Source organism: Heterodontus francisci, chromosome 4, assembly GCF_036365525.1.
Source record: "Heterodontus francisci isolate sHetFra1 chromosome 4, sHetFra1.hap1, whole genome shotgun sequence".
NCBI lineage: Eukaryota > Metazoa > Chordata > Chondrichthyes > Heterodontiformes > Heterodontidae > Heterodontus > Heterodontus francisci.
Genome location: NC_090374.1, coordinates 12,543,674 through 12,564,599, shown reverse-complemented (window position 1 = coordinate 12,564,599; position 20,926 = coordinate 12,543,674).

Here is a 20,926-nt window from a genome sequence, read left to right as displayed (position 1 = left end):
CTTACAGAATGACTCCTCACTCGACTACTGGTAAACCTCCAGATACACTCATCTTTACACATCCTACATGCTCACACGTCTACCAGAACTACCCTGTGGAGCTAATGATCAACATGTACACAAACACCATCGAGACAGAAGGATCAAATGAATGTAAATGCAGAGCCAAACATGAAATTTAGAGCCACTAAAGCCAGGAGATAGCATGCTGGTGAAACGTGATGATCATGTTGGAAAACAAATAACCCCTCATGATATCCAACCATTTGTTGTGACCAACACAAAAGGATCAATGATCACTGCTGAGCACAAATCATCACAAGAAACGCGTCATTCTTCAAAAACTGTAAATACCATTCGCGACCATTGAATGGTAGTGTCCTAGGCCCAACCATCTTCAGCTGCTTCATCGATGACCTTCCTTCAATCATAAGGTCAGAAGTGGGGATGTTCGCTGATGATTGCACAATGTTCAGCACCATTCGCGACTCCTCAGATACTGAAGCAGTTCGTGTAGAAATGCAGCAAGACCTGGACAATATCCAGGCTTGGGCTGATAAGTGGCAAGTAACATTCGTGCCACACAAGTGCCAGGCAATGACCATCTCCAACAAGAGAGAATCTTATCATCTCCCCTTGACATTCAATGGCATTACCATCGCTGAATCCCCCACTATCAACATCCTAGGGGCTCAGAAACTGAACTGGAGTAGTCATATAAATACTGTGACGACAAGAGCAGGTCAGAGGCTAGGAATCCTGCAGTGAATAACTCACCTCCTGACTCCCCAAAGCCTGTCCACCATCGACAAGGCACAAGTCAGGAGTGTGATGGAATACTCTCCACTTGCCTGGATGGGTGCAGCTCCAACAACACTCAAGAAGCTCGACACCATCCAGGACAAAGCAGCCCGCTTGATTGGCACCCCATCTACAAACATTCACTCCCTCCCCCACCGACGCACAGTGGCAGCAGTGTGAACCATCTACAAGATGCACTGCAGCAACGCACTAACGCTCTTTTGACAGCACCTTCCAAAACCTCTACCAACTAGAAGGAAAAGGGCAGCAGATGCATGGGAACACCACCACCTGCAAGTTCCCCTCCAAGTCACACACCATCCTGACTTGGAACTATATCGCCGTTCCTTCACTGTCGCTGGGTCAAAATCCTGGAACTCCCGTCCTAACAGCACTGTGGTTGTACCTACCCCACATGGACTGCAGTGGTTCAAGAAGGCAGCTCACCACCACCTTCTCAAGGGCAATTAGGGATGGGCAACAAATGCTGGCCTGGCCAGCGACGCCCACATCCCATGAATGAATAAAAAAAAAGAATCCGATTCCGACATCGACACCTCAGATGAAGAACATGAGTCAAATGAGATTACATCTGATGTCAGATGATATCCTACTCAAGAGAGAAAAAGCCCACCATACATAAGTGACAACATTGCGAAGTGAACCATTTATGTTTAAGTTTATTGTTTACACGTTTGCAAACAAACCATTGAAACATGCTTCTCTCATTTACTAAGAAGGGGAGGGATGGAGTGTTTTGAGAGTGTTTTGAGAATTGCATTGTACATATTGTTCACTTGAGGCTACCATGCAGACATGAGCCAACAGAGGGAGCTGAATGAGAAAGTGAAAGTAAATCAGAATAAAGACTCCATTATGTTCAACAGCATGCTGTCTCTGTCTCTGTCTCTGTCTCTGTCTCTGTCTCTGTCTCTGTCTCTGCCCCATATTTCATACTAAACTCGGCTAGACCTCACTCCAGTCCCGAGAACATCACACACTGGCCACTGATTCTGGCACTGCCTTCCTTGAAACATCTCTGTCAAACTGATTGGTTTGTCTATCCATTAGGGCAGATTGTTCACTAGAAAAGACACTTGCCATCCTTATCGGAGTCTGGATGATATGTGATGCCAGTCTCCAATGTGATTGACTCTTAACTACCCTCTGAAGAGTCTTAGCAAGACACAATTGTATCAAAGGGCTCAGGGGTTCCAGAAGGAAGCAGAGCACCAGCACCTTCTCAGGGCATCTCAGCATCGGAAAATCAATGCCAGCCTTGCCAGCGAATGAGTGACGAAAAAAGAAGCATTTCGCTGTCAATTTCGAGAGACAGACTGGCACCAACAGGACTCTTCTCTCTCAGTGCCATAAGCATGTGACTACACCTTAGTGCTGATTGGCTAGCATCAATGTACCATCAATGACAGTGAAGGAACGGCAATACAGTTCCAAGTCAAGATGGTGTGTGACTTGGAGGGGAACTTGCAGGTGGTGGTGTTCCCATGCATCTGCTGCCCTTTTCCTTCTAGTTGGAAGAGGTCGTGGGTTTGGAAGATGCTGCCTAAGGAGCCTTGGTGCGTTGCTGCTGTGCATCTTGTAGATGGGACACACTGCTGCCAATGTGCGGTGGTGGAGGGAGTGAATGTTTGCGGATGGGGTGCCAATCAAGTGGGCTGCTTTGTCCTGGATGGTGTCGAGCTTCTTGAGTGTTGTTGGAGCTGCACCCATCCAGGCAAATGGAGAGTATTCCATCACACTTGTGCCTTGTAGATGGTGGACAGGCTTTGGGGAGTCAGGAGGTGAGTTACTCGCCACAGGATTCCCAGCCTCTGAAATATAGAACTCTCTCCATTGATGAGGCAGTACACAGTATGGATGAAGGTAGTGCAGCTGATGTTGTGTATAGGGCCTTTCAACAATGTTTGATAAAGTACCACATTATAGCCTTGTTAGCCTAAAAGATATAGGGTGGCTGATATGGATTCAACAGTGGCTTTCAAAAGGGGAATTGAACAAATAATTGAAGGAGAAAAAAATTGCAGAGATATGGGGAAAGAGTGGGGGAGTGGGAATAACTGGATTGCTGACTGAAAGAGCTGGCACAATGGGCCAAATGGCCTCCTTCGGAAGTTGGGGGTCAATTGAAATATTTAAGTCTGAGATCGATAAGAGTTTTGTTGGGTTAGGGTATCAAGGGAAATGCAGCACAAGTGGGTAAATGAGGGTGAGGTACAGATTATCCAGCTCACTGATCCAATCAACCCTACACCTAGCTTACTACACTGATGCACACTTTCAATAGTTTCCACCAAGCATTGCTCTTTGCTTATGTTATCAGTCACTTCTCATGACTCTTCATCTCCCGCTAGTGTCCATCCATCCTTTCCTCACGTGCTCTGAGGAATCCTGCATGGTTTCTATCTGCAGACTCACTTTATCTTCAGCCAGTCCCAGTGGTGGTTTTGAGGAGCTGTATTTTGATCTGACTCCCTGGAGGGGGCAGTGTTGTATCACTTTTTGGAATGTCATTGCCAGTACCAACAGCAGCATCTGATGGCAGAAGACAGCTAAGACAACAGTCAGCCTGATCTCAAACTGGATATCAGAGACTAATACAGCACAGAAGGCCATTCAGCCCATCATGCCCGTTCCAGCTCCTTGGAAGAGGAGACTTGCATTTCTATAGCGCCTTTCACAACCCCAGGACATCCCAAAGCTCTTTACAGCAAAGGAAGTACTGTTTGAAGTGCAGTCACTGTTGTTCTATAGGAAACATGGCAGCCAATTTGCGCACAGCAAGCTCCCACAAACAGCAATGTGATAATCCATGAAAGTGGATAAATCACCAGGGCCGGCTGAACTGTACCCCAGGCTGTTAAAAGATGCCAGGGAGAAAATAGCAGAGGGTCTGACCATCATTTTCCAGTCCTCACTGGATACAGGTGTGGTACCAGAGGATTGGAGAACTGCGACCGTTACATCTCTGTTTAAAAAGGGAGTGAAGGATGGACCGAATAATTACAGGCCAGTCAGTCTAACCTCAGTAGTGGACAAATTATTGGAATCTATTCTGAGAGAACGGATAAACTGTCACTTAGAAAGGCACAGGTTAATCAGGGATAGTCAGCATGGATTTGTTAAGGGAAGATCTTGTTTGACCAACTTGATCAAATTTTTTGAGGAAGTAACAAGGAAGATAGATGAGGGTAGTGCAGTTGATGTGGTCTACATGGATTTTAGCAAGGCTTTTGACAAGGTCCCACATGGCAGACTGGTTAAAAAAATAAAATCCCATAGGATCCAGGGAAATGCAGCAAGGTGGATACAAAACTATCTCAGTGGCAGGAAACAAAGGGTAATTGTTAATGGGTGTTTTAGCGACTGGAGGGCTGTTTCCAGTGGCGTTCCGCAGGGCTCAGTACTGGGTCCCCTGCTTTCTGTGGTGTATATTAACGATTTGGACGTAAATTTGGGGGCATGATCAAGAAGTTTGCAGATGCCACAAAGATTGGCCATGTGGTAGATAGCGAGGAGGATAGCTGTAGGCTGCAGGAAGATATTGATGGTCTGGTCAGATGGGCAGAAAAGTGGCAAATGGAATTCAACTTGGAGAAGTGTGAGGTGATGCATTTGGGGAGGTCAAACAAGGCAAAGAAATACACGATTAATGAGAAAATACTGAGAAGTGTAGAGGAAGTGAGGGACCTTGGAGTGAATGTCCACAGATCCCTGAGGGTAGCAGGACAGGTCGATAAGGTGGTTAAGAAGGCATATAGAATCCTTTCCTTTATCAGCTGAGGTGTAGAATATAAGAGCAGGGAGGTTATGCTGGAACTGTATAACTCATTGTTTAGGCCACAACTTGAGTACCGTGTGCAGTTCTGGTCACCTCATTACAGAAAGGGTGTAATTGCACTAGAGAGGGTACAGAGGAGATTTACGAGGATGTTGCCAGGACTGGAAAAATGCAGCGATGAGGAAAGATTGGATAGGCTGGGGTTGTTCTCCTTGGAATTGAGAAGGCGGAGGGGAAATCTGATTGAAATGTACAAAATGTTGAGGGGCCTGGATAGAGTGGAGGTGAAGGATCTATTCACCTCAGCAGAGAGGTCAGTGACGAGGGGGCATAGATTTAAAGTGATTGGTAGAAGGATTGGAGGGGAGATGAGGAAATATTATTTCACCCAGAGGGTGGTGATGGTCTGGAACTCACTGCCTGAAAGGGTAGTTGAGGCAGAAACCCTCAACTCATTCAAAAGGAGTCTGGATATGCACCTTCAGTGCTGTAATCTGCAGGGCTGTGGACCAAATGCTGGAAGGTGGGATTAGGCTGGGTGGCTTGTTTTTCGGCCGGCACAGACACGATGGGCCAAGTGGCCTCTTTCTGTACCTTAAACTTCCAATGATTCTCATGACCAGATCCTCTGTTTTTATGAAGTTCGATTCAGGGATAAACATCCTGGGGAAAACCCTCCACTGGTTGGAATCATACCTAGCGCAAAGGAAGATGGTTGTGGTTGTTGGAGGTCAATCATCTGAGCTCCAGGACATCACTGCAGGAGTTCCTCAGGGTAGTGTCCTCGGCCCAACCATCTTCAGCTGCTTCATCAATGACCTTCCTTCAATCATCAGGTCAGAAGTGAGGATGTTCACTGATGATTGCACAATGTTCAGCACCATTCGCAACTCCTCAGATACTGAAGCAGTCCATGTCCAGATGCAGCAAGACCTGGACAACATTCCGGCTTGGGCTGATAAATGGCAAGTAACATACTTGCCTCACAAGCGCCAGGCAATGACCATCTCCAACAAGAGAGAATCTAACCATCTCGCTTTGACATTCAATGGCATTACCATCACTGAATCCCCCACTATCAACATCCTGGGGTTACCATTGACCAGAAACTGAACTGGAGTAACCTAGAAGGACAAGGGCAGCAAATGCATGGGAACACCACCACCTGCAAGTTCCCCTCCAATTCACACACCATCCTGACTTGGAACTATATCGCTGTTCCTTCACTGTTGCTGGGTCAAAATCCTGGAACTCCCTTCCTAACAGCACTGTGGGTGTACCCGCACCACATGGACTGCAGTGGTTCAAGATGACAGCTCACTACCACCTTCTCAAGGGTGATTAGAAATGGGCAATAAATGGTGGCCTGGCCAGCGACACCCACATCCCATGAACAACATAAACTCAGCTATATTTCTTTCAAATAGCGCCAGTGCATCTTCTGCACGCACCTGAGAGAGCCTAAGTTTAATATCTTATCTGAAAGCTAGCACCTCTGACAGTGCAGCACTGCCTCAGTACTACTCTAGAAGCATTAGCCTGGATTTCAGGGTTCGATCGCTAGAGGGTGGCTTCTGTAGTCAGAGTGCTACCCACTGAACTACAGCCCCCATCATGACTATATGCACTCTCTGAAAGAGCTATCCAATTAATCCCACTCCCCTCGAGATCCCCAGAGCCAGGCAAATATTTTTCCCTTCAAGTATTTATCCAATTCTCCGTTCAGGCAGAACATTCCAGATCATAACAACATTCTGCATAAAAAATAAAATCCTCATTTTCCCTCTGGTTCTTTTGCCAATCACTTTATATCTGTGTCCTCTGGTTACTGACCCTCCTGCCACTGGAAACTGTTTCTCCTTATTTACTCTCGCAAAAACATTTCTTAATTTTGAGCACCTCTGTTAAATCTTTCCTTCGCCTTCTCTGCTGTAAGGAGAACAACACCAGCTATTCCGCTCTCTCCACTGAAGCCCCTCATCCCTGGTCCCATTCGAGTAAATCTCCTCTGCTCCCTTTACAAGGCTTTGACATCCCTCCTAAAGTATAAATGCCCAGAATTGGACACAATATTCCAGCTGAGGCCTAACCAGTGTTTTGTAAGGTTTTTGCATAATTTCCTTGCTTCTGTACTCCATGCTTCTAACCGAGGTTCCTTTGTACCTTTTAACAACTATCTCAGCTTGTCCTGCCACCTTCAATGATTTGTGTACATACACCAGCCCCCCCCCCCCCCCCCCAACCCGGTTTCTCTGTTCCAGTACCTTTATTTTATATTGCCTTTTCTCGTTCTTCCTCCCAAAATGTATCACTTTAAACTTCTCTGTATGAAGTTCTACCTGCCATGTATCTGTCCACTTTACCAGTCTGTCTATGTCCTGATGTCTGTTTACTATCCTCCTTATTGTTTATTACTTTTCCGAGCTTTGTATCACCTGCAAACGTTGAAATCCCGCCCTGCATACTTACGTCCAAGCCATAGGGTCATAGAGTCATTACAACACAGAGGGAGGCCATTCGGCACATCAAGTCCATGCTGGCTCTCCATAGAGCAATCCAGTCAGTCCAAATCCCCGCTCGATCCCTGTACCCCTGAAATTGTATTTCCATCAGGTGACTGACTAATTTCCCTTGTGAAATCGTTGATTGACTCTGCTGCCATCATTAAAAAAAACTTCTTCCTCACATCCCCCAGGCATCTCTTACCCAAAACCTGGTCCTTGCACCATCAGCTAATGGGGACAGCTTTTGTTTGTCCACCTTATCTAAGCCTGTCATAATCTTACACACCTCTATCAAATCTCCCCTCAATCTCCTTCGCTCCAGGGAGAACAAACCCAGCTTCTCCAACCTAACCTTGTAACTAAAATCCCCCATCCGTGGAACCATTCTGGTAAATCTGGCACAAAAGGTGAAGTCACACGGGATCAGAGGTGAGCTGGCAAGATGGATACAGAACTGGCTCGGTCATAGAAGACAGAGGGTAGCAGTGGAAGGGTGCTTTTCTGAATGGAGGGATGTGACTAGTGGTGTTCCGCAGGGATCAGTGCTGGGACCTTTGCTGTTTGTAGTATATATAAATGATTTGGAGGAAGATGTAGCTGGTCTGATTAGTAAGTTTGCGGATGACACAAAGGTTGGTGGAGTTGCGGATAATGATGAGGATTGTCAGAGGATACAGCAGGATATAGATCGATTGGAGACTTGGGCGGAGAAATGGCAGATGGAGTTTAATCCGGACAAATGTGAGGTAATGCATTTTGGAAGATCTAATGCAGGTGGGAAGTATACAGTAAATGGCAGAACCCTTAGGAGTATTGACAGGCAGAGAGATCTGGGCGTACAGGTCCACAGGTCACTAAAAGTGGCAATGCAGGTGGATAAGGTAGTCAAGAAGGCATACGGCATGCTTGCCTTCATCGGTCGGGGCATAGAGTATAAAAATTGGCAAGTCATGTTGCAGCTGTACAGAACCTTAGTTAGACCACACTTAGAATATTGCGTGCAATTCTGGTCGCCACACTACCAGAAGGACGTGGAGGCTTTGGAGAGGGTACAGAGCAGATTTACTGGAACAGTTCCAGGGATGGGGGATTTTAGTTACAAGGTTAGTTTGGAGAAGCTGGGTTTGTTCTCCTTAGAACAAAGGAGATTGCGTCCGAGATTCTGACAGGCTTAGATAAGTTAGACAAGGAAAAACTGTTCCCGTTAACTAATGGTACAAGGACTAGGGACACAGACTGAAAGTTTTGGGAAAAAGATGCAGGGGGAATATGAGGAAGAACTTTTTTACGCAGTGCGTGGTAATGGCCTGGAACTCGCTGTCCACAAGAGTGGTGAAAGAGAAAACAATTAATGACTTCAGGAGGAAGTTGGATGGTCACCTGAGGGATATAGACTTTCAGGGCTATGGGGATCAAGTGGGGAGCGGGACTGACTGCATAGCTCCGTGGAGAGCCGGCATGGACTCGATGGCCCGAATAGCCTCCTCCTGTGCTACAAATGATCCTATAACTATATGACTCCTGTCTCTTCCTACTTTTCTGGATGGTCACCCATCTATTATCCTGAACTCTCACTGCCTGTGGGGTGACCAGTTGCTGGATCTCCTGCTCCCTGATACTCCACAGCGACTGCAGCTGCCCCTCAAGTTCAGAAATCCTGAGCTCATGCTCAAGTGATTACCCAAGACGCCAGAATTGTCCTGGAGTTCCCACGTGCCACAGGAATTGCAAGCAACAGGTCTCAGCTGCCTATCCATGATCTAAGAAAAATCTCTATTCTCTCTTTTATAAACTAGTTAGTACCTTGTATGTTATTAATTTTAAATAATGCCTCTAGATCTGCTCTATGCTAATAGTCTTATTAATTTACTTACTGTAATACCGTTCCTGATCGAAATTTTTAATTTCCCAGCTCCTCGTTTAAACCAATGCCCTAGCTTGTAGAGAGAACAAGAGAAATACTCACCAACCAATTACTAACCTGCTTTCCTGTGACTTCAGACTTTGATTTTTTTTCTCTCTCTTTTCCTGAATGTGCTCATTCTCTCTCTCTCGCTGTGTCCCTACTGCTGCTTTTCACTGTTTCCTCTCAGGCTTCCACTCTCTCTCTCTCTCTCTTTAATATATACCAAAAAGAGCAATGGCCCTAATACCTTGGAGATACCACCATAAACCTTCCTCCAGCCCCAAAAACATTCATTCACACTACTCTCAGCTTTCTGTCCCTCCACCACTTTCATATCCACACTACCATTGTCCCTTTAATTCCATGGGCTGTAGTTTTACAAACGAATCAATGATATGGCACTTTATCGAATTCCTTCCGACAGTCCGTATCCACAACATGAACCACACTCCCCTCATCAACTCTCTCCGTTATTTCATCAAAGAACTCAATCGAGTTAGTCATTTGCCTTTAACAAATCCCCGCTCACTTTCATTCATTAGCCCGTACTTTTCCAAATGCCAATTAATTTTGTCCGCGATTATTGCTTCTAAAAGTTTCCTCACCACCATCATTAAGCTCATTGGCCTATAATTGTTGGGTTTCCCGCTCTCTCCTTTTTCCGACAGGGGGGGTGACATTTGCAATCCCCCTGAATCCAGGATTTATTACTGTCACAGCATCTGTGGGGCAAAGGCTGAGACAGGTGCAAAATCCAAATCCCCCCTCCCTGTATCATCATCCCCTCTCCCCATGCCCCCCAATATGCCCCCCCTCCCCCTCCTTCCCTGGAACTCTCCCTCCCTGTAACACCCCCTCCCCATATCCCCCTTCCCCATGCCCACTATCCCCATGAACCTCACCCTTTATATCCCCTCCTTGTACCCCCGTACGCCCCTCACCTCCTCCCAAAACACACCACCCCCACCTCAGCTCCCCACCCCTATCAACAAACGTTCCACTCATTTTAATGAGGAATTTTCAGAGTGTAAAATCTCACTTCATGTCATTGTAATTCTCAGTCAGTGGGTGGCACTGCTGATCCTCGTTCATCCACAACAAAGGCACAGGAGGAGACCATTCAGCCCGTCCATCCTGTCCCACCATTCAGTTAAATCCTAGCTAGTCTGTACCTCGACTCCATTTACCCACTTTTGCTGCGTATCCCTGGAAATTCCATTAATCTCAGTCTTGAAAGTGCCACCTATCCCACATTAACAGCTTTTTTGGGGACAGAGTTCCAGATTTCCACTACCCATTGTGTGAAGTACTGCTTCCTGAGTCCAACCAGCCGTGCTCTAATTTGAAGATTACTGCCCCTTGTTCTGGACTCCCTCGCCAAACACACCAGAGGAATCTATCGATCCTATCAAATCACCATCACATTAAGCAGCTTGATCCAATCTCCCCTCAACCTTCGACACTTTGGGGAATACAGGCAACCTGGTGGGCCCAGGACATCACTGTCACTTCATGGGTGCACGTTGCACACACTGGGCCACCCTCCAATACCTGTGGACGGCAGCTGGAAATTCACTCTGGAAGTCATCACAGTGATGGTCAGTCTTCTGACCAATCACTCTCTGGACACTGATCAGGCATAACATCCCAAACTGATGGTTCCCCACTCTGATTAAGAATTATAAGTAAATGCTTGAAATGACCCTTAGGCTGGATTTTTGGAACTCCGACATCAGGACTAAATGGGGTTGCCAAGTTGCAATGTGCGGGCACTGAGCCCGGCTCGGCCATTTTAATGGAAGCGGCCTTTTTTTTAAATTTGATCCTGGGATGTGGGCATCACTGGCTAGGACAGCATTTATTGCCCATCCCCAATTGCCCTTGAGAAGGTGGTGGTGAGCTGCCTTCTTGAACCGCTGCAGTCCTTGGGGTGCAGGTACACCCACAGTGCTGTTAGGAATGGAGTTCGTTTCCGGTGCCCAGGTCAATGCCAGGTGGTCCGTCCGATTACATTCTTTATTGATGTCGTAGCAGTTAAATACAACTGAGTGGCTTGCTAGGCCATTTCAGAGGGCATGTAAGAGTCAACCACATTGCTGTGGGTCTGGAGTCACATGTAGGCCAGACCAGGTCAGGACAGCAGAGTTCCTTCCCTAAAGGACATTAGTGAACCAGATGTGTATTTACAACAATCGACAATGGTTTCATGGCCATCATTAGACTAGCTTTAAATTCCATGTTTATTAATTGAATTCAAATTCCACCTTCTGTTGTGGTGGGATTCGAACCCATGTCCGCAGAGCAATACCCTGGGTCTCTGGGTTACTAGTCCAATGACATTACCACTACAGCACTGCCTCCCCTCCTAATGGGCTGCCTCTAGGCCCCAGGCGGGCTCCAGATGCGGCTGGTCCAGTAAGAGGGATGGCAGCTCTGAAGCCTTGGCAATTGCCCTGGGACAGGTGGGCACTGCTGAGGCAGGTGGGAGAGTGAGATGGTGCCTCAACATAGAGGCGCCCGCAGACAGGTTGGCTCAGGATGGGCGAAGGTGGAAGGTATCCGCCGATCAGAGGGGAAAACCCCACCAGGGTGGGGTGTTTGGGGTCACAGGAGCTGCCAGCTCTGTCACAGCCTCTTCATTGGGCCATGGAGCGTCCGGCTCTGGTGGCCCCCAGACTGCTGTGGGGAGGCTGCCTCCCTCAAGCTGTGGGGGGGGGGGGGGGAGGGTGGCCCCAAATTGAGGCCTTTAATATGCATATTGACTGCCACTTGCTGGGGGGCCAAAATAATTCATCCCCTTGTGTTCCAAAACCTAAATCTCTGGTGCTTTCTTTTTCATGCACCGGCTCTCTCCTGTTCGTTCCATTTTTCTTTTCTAATTTGAAACATTGAATAATACAGGTTGGTAGAATGAGCTTTACTCTGTATCTAACCCCGTTATTTTTTTTTTTCTTCTTTTTTTTTTCCTTTTTTAGTGGCCTTTATACCCCAGGCCCCTTTTATATATATTTTATGTCGAGGGGGCCTTTATTCCTCAGGCCCCCTTTATATACACACTTATATTTTTAAAATAAATTTATTAAAACCAGATAAATAAACAAAAAACTCAAATTAAAATGCCATTCTCGGCGTCGACAATGCACTCCAGTCCCTGCGGTGCCCACCGGTCGCGGAAGGCCTCAAGCGTACCGGCGGACACCGCATGCTCCTTTTCCAGGGACACCCGGGCGCGAACGTAACCGCGGAAGAGGGGCAGGCAAACGGGGAGGACGGACCCCCCGATGGCCCGCGACCTGGACCTGTGAATTGCCACCTTGGCCAGGCCCAGGAGCAGACCGACGAGGAGATCCTCCTCCCAGCCCAAGCCCCTCCGCACCGGGTGCCCAAAGATCAGGAGCGTGGGACTGAAGTGCAGCCAGAATTTGAGGAGCAGCCCCTTCAGATACTCAAAGAGGGGCTGCAACCTCGCACACTCCGTATAAATGTGGAACACGGACTCGTCCAGGCCGCAGAAAGTACAGGCGGCCTGGGAGTCCGTGAACCTACTTAAAAGCCTATTGCACGGGACTGCTCTGTGCAGCACCCTCCATCCCAAGTCCCCGATGTAAAGGGGAAGACTCCCGCGTAGAGAGACCTCCATCGGGGTTTCCCCTCGCCGCCAGATGGCAACGCGGACCGCCAGGGCGTGTCCGGCCGGCTGACGAGGGCGAGGAAGTGGAGAGTGTGCAGGAGCAGCCCGCACAGGAAACCCCTCCGCACCGATTGGAATGGCACGGAGGGCATTTCCGAGAGGCGGCTCGGGTTGTGCGGGACCGGCTCCTGAGGAGGGTTTCGGGGCCTGGGTCCGATGAGCAGTTCCGGCCGAGCGGGTGTCAGCTCGGCCGGGATCGCTCCGCACTCCCGAGCCTCCTCGCCACCTGCAGTGAGGGGCGTCCCGGGGGTTTCGGCTACTCCTCCGCCCGCCGGACCGTCCCCGGAGTCGGCCGCCCGGACAGCCGAGGTGCTCTCCTCCGCCAGCGGGGGAGCGCCCTGACTGGAGGCGACCATGTTCCAGACTCGGAATAGATCCCGGTAAAAGACAGGCAACTCCCTCAGAGAGGCGCGGCTAACGGACTCCACCGGGAGCTGCGTGTCGTCTTGAAGGCAGTGACACTGGCGGAAAAAATACGTCGCCAGCGCACACCATCTGGGAGGACGCTCGACGTACAGGTATCTCTGCAAGGTCCGAAGGCGGAGAATCGCAGCCTGGGTGCGGACGCACACCAGCGACTGACCGCCCTCCTCGATCGGGAGTTTCAGGACCGCGGCAGAGACCCAGTGTTTCCTCTTGCCCCAGAAGAAATCGACAAGTTTTTTCTGGATCTTGGTGGCAGATACAGGGGGCGGGGCCAAAGTGACCAACCGGTACCACAACATGGAGGCCACCAGTTGGTTTATGACCAACGCTCAGCCCCTGTAGGAAAGCACTCGGAGCAGTCCTGTCCAGCGCCCCAGCCGAGCGGTGACTTTCGCCTCCAACTCCTGCCAGTTTGCCGGCCAGGCTTCCTCAGCGGGGCTAAGGTGGACTCCCAGATAGAGGAGGAGCATGGTGCTCCACGCAAAAGGTGTCCTCTCCTCCAGCAGGGAGTCCACCCGCCACTGACCAACCAGGAGTCCGGAACATTTCTCCCAATTGATCCTCGCGGAGGACGCGGCAGAAAAGGTCTGCTGGCAGTCGCGCATCCTCCGCAAGTCAACGGGATCTGTGATTGCGAGGAGCACGTCGTCGGCGTAAGCCGAGAGGACGACCCGCATGGCCGGCTCGCGCAGAGCCATTCCCGTCAACCTCCTGCGAAGCAGGCACAGGAAGGGCTCCACGCAGATGGTATACAATTGGCCGGACATGGGGCACCCCTGACGCACTCCTCTCCCAAATCGAAGGGGCGCCGTCAAGGACCCGTTAACTTTGACTAGACACTCTGCGGCGGCGTATAAAAGTCGGACCCGGGCCACAAAATGCGGCCCGAGTCCGAAAGCGCGCAGAGTCCCGAAAAGGTAATCGTGATCCACCCTGTCGAACGCCTTCTCCTGATCGAGGGAGAGAAAGGCGACCGACTGACCAGTCCTCTGGGAAAGATGGATCAGGTCCTGGACCAGGTGGATGTTGTCCTGGATGGACCGGCCCGGGACCGTGTAGGACTGGTCGGGGTGGATCATGTGGGCCAGCATGGAGCCCAGGCGGGTAGACATAGCCCGGGCAAAGATCTTATAATCCGTGCTGAGGAGGGAGACCGGACGCCAGTTTTTAAGCAGGCGGAGATCGCCCCTCTTTGGCAGCAGGACGATGACCGCCCTGCGCCACGAGAGGGGCATCTCCCCGGTCGCCAGGCTTTCCCCCAGGACCCGCGGGTAATCGTCCGCCAGGACGTCCCAGAACGCCCTGAGGAACTCCACGGTCAACCCATCCAGCCCTGGGGATTTGCCCCTTGACAGCTGGTGGAGGGAGCCAGTCAGCTCCGCCAACGTGAGCGGAGCCGCCAATCCTTCGGCGCCCTCCGGGCTGACCTGCGGCAGGTCCTCCCACAAAACTCTGCGCGCATCCTCGCTGGACGGATCCGGAGAGAACAACGCACTGTAATAAGTACGGACCAGGAGGCCCATTCCTCCCGGATCCGTGATGGAGGGTCCATCGTCGGCCAGCAGCTCGATGAGCTGCTTACGGAACCCCCGCCATTTTTCCAGTGAGTAGAAGAAGGGTGAGGCGCAGTCCAAATCTTCCAGGATCTGGATCCGTGACCTCACGTACGCACCTCGGGACCCTATGAGCTGCAGGTCCCTCAGCGCGCCCTTCTTCTCTTTGTACGCCTGCCACAGGGCCGGGTCCACGACGGCATGACCGAGGCGGGACTCCAAGTCGAGCACCTCCCTCTCAAGGCGCCCGATCTCGGCTTCCCGCCTCTTGGTCGACCCCTTCGCGTACTCCTGACAGAAGACGCGGATGTGAGTCTTGCCCACATCCCACCATAGCCTCAAGGAGGGGAAGCCCCCCTGCTTCCTTCTCCAGTCAGCCCAGAATCGACAGAACGAGTCCCGAAATCGCACGTCCTCCAGCAGCCGGTTGTTAAAGTGCCAGTATGCGGACCCCGCCCGCGTGCGGAGCGGAGTGAACTCCGCCCACACCAGGTGGTGGTCCGAGCACGGCACCAGCCGCATGGAGGCCGCCGAGACGCGGGAGACGTACGCCTGCGAAATGTAGAGGCGGTCGATTCGCGACCCCCCTCCTCCAGACCTCCACGTGAAGGCGCTGGAGTCGGGATGGAGATTCCGCCAGACGTCCACCAAGTTAAGGGAGCTGATCAGTCCCCTCAACTTTTCCACCGACGCTTGGCCGTGCTGGGGACCGGAGCGATCCCCCACCTCGAGGGTGCAGTCAAAATCCCCCCCGAGGATGATGCACTCGCCGCTATCGATGGAGCTCAAGAGAGCGGACACTTCTTCAAAGAAGCGCGCTTGCAACGCGCCGGGCCTGGGCGCGTACACGTTCACAAAGTGGAGCGGCACGCTACCCAGGCGAACGGCGAGGTGGAGCAAGCGGCCCGGCACTAGCTCCTTGACCCCCAAGATCTCTGGCTGAAAAGTCGGGGCCAACAAGATAGCCACCCCACTAGAAATAGGGGTGAGGTGACTCATGTAGACCCCACCCTGCCACTCCTGGAGCCAGGTGGCTTCGTCTCCCGGAACGGTGTGGGTTTCCTGCAGAAAGCTCACCGCGTATCTCCCTTCCCTGAGGACTGAGAGATTGTGAAATCTGCGGTGAGCCCCTCTGCTGCCGTTGATGTTGAGGCTGGCTATGGTTAGCTTCATGTCAAAGGTACTTAAAACCCGTCACAAACACCTCACTGTGAGGAGGGAGTGGAAGTGCACCTGGCCCTCCACTCCCCCAGCAACCCATTGAGGAACACATTAAAACGGCGCCTCTCAACCAGTTTCACGTCCGCGCGCTTGCCCGCTATCTTAAGGGCGGCACGGACGGACTGTATGATCGGCGCCAGATTCGACCAACGGTCGAGGGCCAGCTGAACTTTATTGCGGCAACCCCTGCAAGCCGCGTGGAAATCCCGGAGTTCCGCCGTGGGGATGAGAGGAGATTCGGTGGGAGGCACGAGGGACTCCACCACCTCACTGGCGATGGAATCAAGATCATCCTCTGTGCCCCGCACCAAATCCCCATCCTCCTCCGGGTCATCACCGCCAGCGGCCGACACATCCACCACACACTGTAGGGCGGACGTCCCGGCTGCGCCAGCTGGTCCTGCCTCCGTCACGATCCCACCCCCAGGATCGATGGCGGAGGAGTCCTCTCTGGGTTCTATTGTGAAACTGGAGCCTGTAGGCACCAGCGGTTCAGGACCCCCCTCCACCTCCGTCCCCAGGGCAATGAGTGGTCCAGGGGAGACAGAAGTTCCGGACTCCGGGAAACCAGCCGGAGCAGAGACTGGAGGCGGAGGGAGGAGGCTATCTCCCGCTCCGCCAGCACCCACAGGCCCAGCAGATGGGGCAGCATTCTCAGTTATAACTGGGTCGGGTGTCTCCTGGTTGGTGGTGGACTCTGGCTGGGAGGCCCGACCCTCTGGGGCCTCGCCCTCCCCTTCATTCAGGGCACCCGACCCAGTAGCAGTGGCAGAATGGGCGGCGTCCCCAGGCTCCTCCACCACAAGCAGGGCCCCACTTACTCCTTCAGGAGGGGCCTCAAGTACTGGGGCCTTCCCCTCCCCTCCATCCTGAGGAATAGAGTGCTCCTGCCCGGACTTTTTAGCCTTGGTGGTGGCGGTAGGGGAAACCTGGGGACCCGAAACAGGAGACAGCTCCCCTCCAACAGATGGGCCCTGCGCCTCAGGGCCCCTTGTTACCTCTGTGGAGGGGTGCCTTCTCCTCTTTTTCCCAGTTATGTGCGGAGGCTCAGAGACCTCCATATCATCAGAGGCCTCCACCTCCACACTCTCCTTTTTTTTTAATTCACCCTGGGCCTGAGCCCAGCCCTGGGGCAAGTTGACTTCCGAGATCGGGCCTTGGGCTGAGCTCAGACTCGGGTAGTGTCACGGTGTCCAGGGGATGCGCCTCTCGATGTTTATTTCTCCTCCGCGCCTTCCTTCCACTTGGACGGTCACCCGCCTCCCTGCCGGAGGCCGTGAAAACCACAGCCTCCGGTACCGACTGAATGGTATCTGGTGGTGGTGTAGGGGGGGTGGGAGGAGGTGCAGCGTCGCCACCCTGGGCCGCCGAGTTGGAGTTGGCAGCCGGGAGGTTGGGGCAGTTCTTACGAACATGCCCCACCCCCTTACAGACATGGCACCGCACCCCGTCCAAGGTCCAGAAGACGCGGTAGGCCGTCCCCTGGAATTCTACATAAAAGTGGCCCTCTGTCACCTCCTCCCGCGCCAGCTGCATGAATAACTGGCGGCGGAAGGAGTACACGTGTCGGAGGCTGTTCTCCCGAAGACCGAGCGTGACTGGGGTGAGCCCCGTCTTTACCTCCCCCAGATGGTGCAGGTGGGGAAAGAGGAGCTCACCAGGAATGAAGGGCGGGACATTGGATAGAATGAGCCTTTGCGCAGTGGCCTCCAGGGGGTCCACTGGCAGAAAGGTCCCGCCCACGGTGAGCCCCTTGCTCAGAGCCAGGGACACCACCCGCTCGGTCCTCAGGAACAACACTGCCTTCCCGTACATTTTAGAGGCTGCAACAATGGCCGAAGGGCCGACAACCTCGGCCATTGCTTTCACGCATGCCTCTATAGTCATGTTCGGGTGGACATAGCTCTTGACCCCATGCTTCGATGTTAATAAAGCAAATGGTGACGGGGCAACAGGTGCAGCTGCAGCAGCCGCAGCAGCATATGAACGGGAAGGCCCCGCCACCGGCGAAGAGGGGCTTGCCATGGGGTCGCAGAGCTACGCCCACCCCCAAGAAACAAAGCACATGACAGTTTTCTTAAACACAAACAATATGATGGGGGAGGTGGGGATGGGAGTAGAGGAGGATAGGGTTGAAAACGACAAGGAGAGGAGAGGATAGGTGGCCGAGTGATGGAAGAGAGAGAACAGCTGCGAGGATGTTACAGTTCACTTGGTGGTTAGAGCACCTTCCTGCAGAGTCTACAGTTCAATCTTCCAGTTAGGGGAGGGCTCTTCGCCCGGGTCGGCTAGAGCCACCCGGTTCTCTCCCTTTTCTGTTGTTGTATTAAGTTAGTCTTCAGCCGGGCAGCTCCAGCCGTCCCGAGCCACACAGTTGGGGGTTGAGGGAGCCCCTTCTGTGCAGGATGGCAGATAAACACAAGACCAAATACAAGGGCTCCCTATAGAATTTGGCAGCCCCACCCCTGGATCTTCCGGGGCCTCGTCCCTCCCCCAACAGTCCAAACAACCAAAAGTTCTCTGGTGCTCCAACACCCACCTCTCCAAAATGACTTGCAGGTCTTCTTAATCGTTGAAAAAGTGCAACAGTTCCTCAGTAAATGCAGCTGTCTCCACTCGATAGTCACCTCTTTGCAGTTATTCCACTCTCCTCTCCCCAGTTGCTGCAGTCTCCACTCTCCACTCTGCAATTGCTGCAACACAGGTGCAGCTGCTCCCCCTGATTGCTGGCAGGAAGTGCTCCAAATTGCCCAGCCAATCCCAGTGCTGTACCTGTCCTGGGAGTGTTTGATGGGACAGTGTGGAGGGAGCTTTACTCTGTATCTAACCTGTGCTGTACCTGCTGTGTCTTTTTTATGCTTTGACAGGATGTGGGCATCACTGGCTAGGTCAGCATTTATTGCCCATCCCTAATTGCCCTTGAGAAGGTGGTGGTGAGCCGTCTTCTTCAAATGCTTCAGTTCATGTGTGTAGGTACACCCACAGTGTTATTAGGAAGGGAGTTTGAGCAACAGTGAAGGAACAGCAATGTAGTTCCAAGTCAGGATGGTGTGTGACTTGCAGGGGAACTTGCAGTTGGTGGTCACAGAATCACAGAATTGTTGCAATTCGGGAGGCCATTTGGCCCATTATCTCTGCACAGGGTCTCCGAATGAGCAATTCACCAAATGCCATTCTCCCACCTTCTCCCTGTCGCCCTGCACATTCCTCCTCAGAGCACAGAGTGTGAAGTAGGGAGTTTGGCAAGTGAGGGAGTGTTGATGGGGACAGTGTAAAGGGAGCTTTACTCTGCATCTAACCCCATTTTTGTTTTATATTCTATGTCGAGGGGGCCTTTATTCCTCAGGCCTCCTTTATAAACATACTTATATTTTTAAAATAACTTTATTAAAACCGGAAATAAACAAAAACTCAAATTAAAATCCCATTCTCGGCATTGACAATGCACTCCAGTCCCTGCGGTGCCACCGGTCGCGGAAGGCCTCAAGCGTACCGGCGGACACCGCATGCTCCTTCTCCAGGGACACCCGGGCGCGAACGTAACCGCGGAAGAGGGGCAGGCAATCGGGGAGGACGGACCCCCCAACGGCCCGCAGCCTGGACGTGTGAATTGCCACCTTGCCAGGCCCAGGAGCAGACCGACGAGGAGATCCTCCTCCCGGCCCACACCCCTCTGCACCAGGTGCCCAAAAGATCAGGAGCGTGGGACTGAAGTGCAGCCAGAGTTTGAGGAGCAGCCCCTATCTAACCCATTGCTGTGCTTGCCCTGGGAGTGTTTGCTGGGGAGAGTGTAGAGGGAGTTTTACTCTGTATCTAACCCCGTGCTGTACCTGCTCGGGGAGTGTTTGTACAGGTGACATACAGAGAGCTGGCATGGACTCGATGGGCTGAATGTGCCGTTATGAATCTTTGACTCTACGAATTCTCCCTGGTGTCCTGACCATTATTTAATCCCTTCATTAGCTTCACTAAAATCAACCCTTATCTGGTCATTATCTCATTGCTGTTTGTGGGAGCTTGCTGTGCACGTGCAATTTGGCGATCATATCTCCTACATTCTAAAATACTTCACTGCTGTCAAGTGCTTTGCTTGGTCCTGAGGTCAAGAAAGGTGTTCTACGAATAGAGTAAAATTTGCATCACATGAACAGGCCATTCTACCCAACAGGTCCCTGTTGGTATTCATTCTCCATGTGATCCTCCTCCCCATCGTTTCCTCAGGAACATGGGAACAGGAGGAGACCATTCAGCCTCTCGAGCCTGTTTCACTATTCAATAAGATCATAGCTGATCTGTGGCCTAACTCCATATCCCTTTGACCCCTTTGTTTAACTGAATTCTATCCGTAGCAGTTTTAAAATTAACCATTCATCAGAAGAGAGTTCCATCACCCTTTGGGCAGAGTTTTGCTGAGGTCCTGACATCGGGCTCCGTGGCAGTCTGTCCCGGAGATCGGACCAGCAGCGGCTTGCCATAGAGTCCCACGCCTGGAGTGCCAAGCCCAATCTGTGGCAGCTCCCTCCCACCTGGCTGCTGGGCAAAGGGGCCTGAGTTTAAATATTTAAATTAAGCCCATGAATATATTTAAATAAAATGTCACCGATCTTAACGGCTGCCCGGGATCTTCCGTGCAGCGGTTGGTGCTCACGCATCTTCACTTTCCCATCCAGGGAAAGCTGGTGCCACAAAGGTGGGGAATTGGGAGGGTTGGAGGGGCACCTAGGACATTTAGTGCAGTAGGGAAGGGGGGGGAGGTTTACGGGATCCAATCAACAATAATAATATAGGGGAGGGGGGAAGGGGTGACCTCTGCACTTTGAACAGTTGTGAAAGTGAAAAATGTTTTGTGGCGGGGGAGTGGAGGGGACAACTATTATATGTGTGCTATTGGGGGGAAGGGGGGATATATATTTTTGGGGTGTATTTGGCGGGGAGGATAAGGGTTTGAATTTTCAAATTTAGCGGCAGGTTTGGCAGCAGAGGTAGCTGACGCCATTGCTGACGCCGCAGAGCCCACCCCCACTA